The 6,935-nt window shown below is 40.4% G+C and overlaps 1 long non-coding RNA gene across 1 annotated transcript in view; it reads right to left on the bottom strand.

Annotated features, from left to right (window-relative positions):
* Nucleotides 1-6,282, bottom strand: part of LOC112075524 (uncharacterized) — a 7,129-nt gene extending 847 nt beyond the window's left edge. The window contains exon 1 of the long non-coding RNA XR_011477372.1: nt 6,180-6,282. This is a non-coding gene — a long non-coding RNA (uncharacterized lncRNA). The remainder of the gene's footprint in view (nt 1-6,179) is intronic.
* Between the last annotated feature and the right edge of the window lie 653 nt (nt 6,283-6,935).

The following is a 6,935-nucleotide window of genomic DNA, read 5'->3' as shown; positions in this document are numbered from 1 at the left end:
ACTTTTTCTATCCCCAAGACTATCCTGCAGGAAGTTGTAGTTTTGCTGAGGTCTTCTCTGTTGCTAATTAGTATTTTGAATTTGGAGACAAATATGTTGATACAACTTACACGGTTATCAAAACATCACGCCAAGGTAAGCCTATACCAAATACATACTTAATTTGAAGTGTTTGTAAAATTCACTGTGAAAAATTAATGGAGGAAAAACAATTTCCGTGTTTGACCGCTAGGTTTTATGGGTATTGTGAGCGTCCACTATGGCGGACTATGAGTTTATAGTATCAGTAACCAGGTTTCCATCCAACCTTTTTATGCGAGTAAAGTACATGTCGAATAAAAAATGTCCTGACAGGCCTGATGGAAACCATTTTTGTGGGGTCAACTTTCCAAATGTCGACAAAAACAAAATACGCTAGACAAGGTGGGATCTTTTTGTTCAGTAAAATTAATTATGCGAGAAATGTCAAACGCTTTTATGTGCAAATATTGATATAATAACCATCATATTTATTAGGCTACAGATTAAATAAATGATGAACTTCACAGGGTGGTGAAAGTGCACGGTGATGAGCTTGATGCTTTCCAATACATATCGAGGTTCTTATTATGGTGACATGATCATCGATGCTTTGGCTGCCGTTTTTTACAAAATGGTACTCTTTTTGTCCATAATAATCTCATTATGTAGGCCATTCATGCGCTCTAGCCAACAGCGCTCTTGGCTAGAACGCACCTGCCAATACCAGATGGGCACACTTGCTATACGCAACATCAGTAGAGTTGAAAATGCAATGGAAACCCATTTAACATGTATTTTTATTTGGTACATGGGAATATACCCGCAAAGGTATTTTCATGTGCACTAAGTCATCACGCAACAAGTCCATTTAATAGAAACACATCTCTGGTGGGAAAATGTGCATATTGTTTATTAAAATGCTTAAAACATGTCTGTCCGGTGGTTCGGAGCGTTTATTAAAACATGGAGGTCTGGTGGCTGTACAGAGACATGGGGCTGTTCCAGACCGCAGGGTCAATCAGTTACCGGCTAACAAACCTTCTGAAATAATGTCATATTTTCAAGAGATGAGACTTGAAACTGGCATCATGGCAATAACGTCAAGGTATAACTGGCATCATGGTATAAATGACTTGACAACCATATTCAAGTTCAGCTTTATAAATATATCAGTAAATCAAGAGATATATTTTACTCCTAATAAGAGTTATCTGGCCTAACTTACTCCTAATAAGAGTTTATCTGGCCTAACTTACTCCTAATAAGAGTTATCTGGCCTAACTTACTCCCAATAAGAGTTATCTGGCTTAACTTACTGATCCTGCTTTTGCAACAGCTCAGTCTTTCATGTTTCAACTCTACTGCAAAACATTCTCCTCTGTAAACAATACAAAACATAATTCATTCTTAATTCTAAATAAAAACAACATTTTAAACAGAATAGAAAATATTTAACAGGAATGTACAACAAAAACAATGACAATTCAGCAGTGTTTAATCTACAGTAAAGTTATAAACTCAGTCCGTCCAGTTTGTGATTATATACTGCAGAAAAGCATGTCCTTCATAAGGCACAGTTTTCAAAGGATTTAGTAACAGTGTGTTCCTCAGCAACACCTCACTAGGTCCTTTAGTAACAGTGTGTTCCTCAGCAACACCTCTCTAGGTCCTTTAGTAACAGTGTGTTCCTCAGCAACACCTCACTAGGTCCTTTAGTAACAGTGTGTTCCTCAGCAACACCTCTCTAGGTCCTTTAGTAACAGTGTGTTCCTCAGCAACACCTCACTAGGTCCTTTAGTAACAGTGTGTTCCTCAGCAACACCTCACTAGGTCTTTAGTAACAGTGTGTTCCTCAGCAACACCTCACTAGGTCCTTTTAGTAACAGTGTGTTCCTCAGCAAACACCTCACTAGGTCCTTTAGTAACAGTGTGTTCCTCAGCAACACCTCACTAGGTCCTTTAGTAACAGTGTGTTCCTTAGCAACACCTCACTAGGTCCTTTAGTAACAGTGTGTTCCTCACAACACCTCTCTAGGTCCTTTAGTAACAGTGTGTTCCTCAGCAACACCTCACTAGGTCCTTTAGTAACAGTGTGTTCCTTAGCAACACCTCTCTAGGTCCTTTAGTAACAGTTGTGTTCCTCAGCAACACCTCACTAGGTCTTTAGTAACAGTGTGTTCCTCAGCAACACCTCACTAGGTCCTTTAGTAACAGTGTGTTCCTCAGCAACACCTCTTAGGTCCTTTAGTAACAGTGTGTTCCTTAGCAACACCTCTCTAGTCTTTAGTAACAGTGTTTCCTTAGCAACACCTCACTAGGTCCTTTAGTAACAGTGTGTTCCTTAGCAACACCTCTCTAGGTCCTTTAGTAACAGTGTGTTCCTCAGCAACACCTTCTACGTCCTTTAGTAACAGTGTGTTCCTCAGCAACACCTCGCTAGGCCCATTCTTAAATGGAAGAAGTTTGGAACAACCAACACTCTTCTAGAGCTGGCCGGCCAGCCAAACTGAGCAATCGGGGGAGGAGGGTCTTGGTCAGGGGGTGACAGAGCTCTTCTGTGTAAATGGAATAATCTTCCAGAAGAACAACCATCTCTGTGTCCACCAAGCCTTTGTCGTAGAGTGACCAGACGGAAGCCACTCCTCAGTAATGCACATGACAGCCCGCTTGGAGTTTGCCGGAAGGCACCTAAAGACTCCCAGACCATGAGAACAAGATTCTCAGGTCTGATGAAACCAAGATTGAACTCTTTGGCCTGAATGCAAAGCATCAATGTCTGGAGAAAACCTGGCACCATCCCTATGGTGAAGCGTGGTGGTGGAGCATCATGCTGTGGGGATGTTTTTCAGGACTAGTCAGGATCAATAGGCAAAGATGAATGGAGCAAAGTACAGAGAGATCCTTGTTGAAAACCTGCCCCAGAGTGCTCAGGGCCTCAGACTGGGGCGAAGGTTCACCTTCCAACAGGACAATGACCCTAAGCACACACAGCCAAGAACAACGCAGGAGTGGCTTCGGGACAAGTTCTTGAATATCCTTGAGTGGCCCAGCCAGAGCGAAGACTTGAACCCAACATCTCTGGAGAGACCTGAAAATAGGGTGCAGCAACGCTCCCCATCCACCCTGCAGAGCTTGAGAGATCTGCAGAGAAGAATGGGAACAACTCCCCAAATACAAGGTGTGCCAAGCTTGTAGCGTCATACCCAAGAAGACTCCAGGCTGTAATCGCTGCCAAGGTGCTTCAACAAAGTACTGAGTAAAGGGTCTGAATACTTATGTAAATGTGAATATATATATATATATTTTTTTTATAAATACATTTGCAAAAATGTCTGAACCAGTTTTTGCTTTGTCCAGTATGGAGTATTGTGTTTTTTTATTTTTTAATCCATTTTAGAATAAGGCTGTAAGTAACAAAATTTGAAAAAAGTCAAGGGTCTGAATACTTTCCGAATGCACTGTATGTCCTTTAGTTTCCTCAGCAGCTACAGTTGAAGTTGGAAGTTTACATACACATTAGAAAAATACATTTAAACCCTGACATTTAATCCTAGTAAAAAATTCCCTGTTTAGGTCAGTTAGGATCACCACATTATTTTAAGAATGTGAAATGTCAGAATAATAGTAGAGATAATTATTTATTTCAGCTTTTATTTTGTTTCATCACATTCCCGGTGGTCAGAAGTTTACATACACTCAACTAGTATTTGGTAGCATTGCCTTTCAATTGTTTAACTTGGGTCAAAGATTTCAGGTAGGCTTCCACAAGCTTCCCACAATAAGTTGGGTGAATTTTGGCCCATTCCTCCTGACAGAGCTGGTGTAACTGACTCAGGTTTGTAGGCCTCCTTGCTCGCACACGCTTTTAAGTTCTGCCCACAACATGTCTATAGGATTGAGGTCAGGCTTTGTGATGGCCACTCCAATACCTTGACTTTATTGTCCTTAAGCCATTTTGCCACAACTTTGGAAGTATGCTTGGGGTCATAGTTTATTTGGAAGACCCATTTGCGACAAGTTTAAACTTCCTGATGTCTTGAGATGTTGCTTCAATATATCCACAGAATTTTCCAACCTCACGATGCAATCTATTTTGTGAAGTGCACCGGTCCCTCCTGCAGCAAAGCACCCACAACATGATGCTGCCACCCCCGTGCTTCATAGTTGGGATGGTGTTCTTTGGCTTGCAAGCCTTGCACATGATCCTGTCATTGTTTTTGTTTTGTTTAATACTTCTCTACATACAGGGCCTTCAGAAAGTATTCATACCCCTTGACTTATTAGTCTCAATTCAAAATGGTTTAAATAAAAATAATTCTCTCACCCATCTACACACAAAGTGAAAATATGTTTTTAGAAATGTTTGCAAATGTATTGGAACATGAAATACATACATCTTATTTACATAATTATTCACACCCGAGTCAGTATATGATAGAATCACCTTTGGCAGCGATTACAGCTGTGAKTCTTTCTGGGTAAGTCTCTAAGAGCTTTGCAAACCTGGATTGTACAATATCTGCACATTATAAAAAATAAAAAAATTGTTCAAGTTCTTTCAAGTTGGTTGTTGATCATTGCTAGACAGCAATTTTCAAGTCTTGCCATTTTTAAGATGATTTATGTAAAAACTGTAACTCGGCCACTTTGGGACATTCAATGTCTGCCAGTGTAGATTTGGCCTTGTTTTAGGTTATTGTCCTGCTGAAAGGTGAATTCATCTCCAAGTGTCTGTTGGAAAGTAGATTGAACCAGGTTTTCCTCTAGGATTTTGCATGTGCTTAGTTCTATACCATTTATTTTTATTATTACAAAACKCCCTCGTCATTGCAGATGACAAGCATACCCATAACATGATGCAGCCACCACCATGCTTGAAAATATGAAGTGGTACTCAGTGACGTGTTGGATYTGCCCCAAAACATAACGCTTTGTATTCAGGACATAAAGTTAATTTCTTTGCCACACTTTTTGCAGTTTTACTTTAGTGCCTTATTGCAAACAGGATGCATGTTTTGGCATATTTTTTATCTGTATAGACTTCCTTTTCACTCTGTCATTTAGGTTAGTATTRTGGAGTAACTACAATGTTGTTGATCCGTCTTCAGTTTTCATGTGACTTGTTAAGTAAATGCTTACTCCTTATTTAGGCTTGAGATAATAAAGGAGTTGAATACTTAATGACTCAAGAAGTTTCGCTTTTCATTTTTATTAATTGTAAAAATTTTTAAAAAAAATTCCACTTACATTATGGGGTATTATGTGTAGGCCAGTGACACAAAATCTGAAGTAATCATTTATCTTTTAACATGTGCAGTGTAATAAAACAATGTTCGGAAAAGGGTCATGGGTCTGGTTGTGTAAATCCTGTTCTGATTAGGTACTGACATGTTGTCAGGACTCGACTGGTGACTTGACACTAGATACAGTCCACTAAGTAATTGGGCTGAGAACCCCTAGAAGATGAATGGCCAAGACCAGCGCGAACTCGGATAAAGAAACTCCAGCGAAGATGCGTGGAGTTTTAAAGGAACAAAAGTAGCTAGCTCTATCCGCAAAATACCACCAAAAGATACAACTCCCACAAAATAGGCGTGAATAATCTGACTAATGGAGGAACCACAAACACACAAAAACTCCAAAGGTAAACGAGCCCAAGATCCAAAAGAAGAAATAGCACCCGTAACACAACCCAGAAGAACCGGTCTGAGGAAGCAGTCCCACCGAAGGAGAAAATATCCTTGCATAAGCTGGGGTTGCGGTGCCAGTAACTACAACCACTGAGCCAGGGGAACTAAAGACACCACGAGGTGCTTAAAAGTGTAATAAACAACGGGAATGGACTTTCAGGATGCACAACAAATATTAGGGCAAGAGATAAAACAATAAAGGAGTACCCGCCAAAAAGGGCCCAAGGGAGAACAGTTAGCGGGCGTGAACACCAAAAACCAACGGCAGTCCCTGGAGCGCTCCAAACCTGACACATGTGGATTGTTAATTCTGCATCTAGAGATGTCTCTATATCCTGTTTATTGTGGCAGCACCATTTCATTAAATTACTGTTCATGCAAATGTATTTGTCGAATAAAGGTGATTCTGAAACATTTCAAGGTTCCAGATACATTGGTTATGATTAGGGGTTAGGTAAACACACGTACCTCTTGTTGATGTGGATCATGCAGGGTGTGTGTGAGTGGTCTGTAAAGTAGAGGACCTTAGTGGAACCACACGAGCTCAGCAATGGACTACTGTAGGAGTGGGCCATCTCTGGAACACACACACACACCATCAGAAAAAGGGGACATTTCATGTGTGTGGCTGACATGTCTTTTTGTCAAGCAACACATGCCAGGGAAGGTCCTACACTGCGTAGACCCCCTGGTGACCTCAACGACCGTATAATACAGTGGTTCCTCCTTCAAAAATTGCGTCAACAGAGAAGTATTTTTCCTGGGTGGTTTTAAATATTAACCGGCTATCATCAAGCTGCCCACTCAGGAAAAARMTTCAAACTGTRACCAGYGCCTGTAACCTGGATCAGGTTRTCAGTCAACCTAMCAGGGTAGTTACAAACAGCACAGGAATTAAATCATCAACATGTATTGATCWCATCTTTACTAACGCTGCTGATATTTGCTTTAAAGCAGTATCCAAATCCATAGGATGTAGTGATCACAATATAATAGCCRTTTCTAGGAAARCCAAAGTTCCAAAGGCTGGGCCTAATATAGAGTATTTTATTTATTTATTTTACCTTTATTTAACTAGGCAAGTCAGTTAAGAACAAATTCTTAATTTCAATGATGGYCTAGTGGGTTAACTGTTCAGGGGCAGAACGACAGATTTGTACCTTGTCAGCTCAGGGAACTTGCAACCTTTCGGTTACTAGCCCAACACTCTAACCACTAGGCTAC

The sequence above is a fragment of the Salvelinus sp. IW2-2015 genome, unplaced genomic scaffold (assembly GCF_002910315.2).
Source record: "Salvelinus sp. IW2-2015 unplaced genomic scaffold, ASM291031v2 Un_scaffold3218, whole genome shotgun sequence".
Lineage (NCBI taxonomy): Eukaryota > Metazoa > Chordata > Actinopteri > Salmoniformes > Salmonidae > Salvelinus > Salvelinus sp. IW2-2015.
Note: the sequence above shows the minus strand (reverse complement) of the source record. Positions and strands in the feature narration are given on the sequence as shown.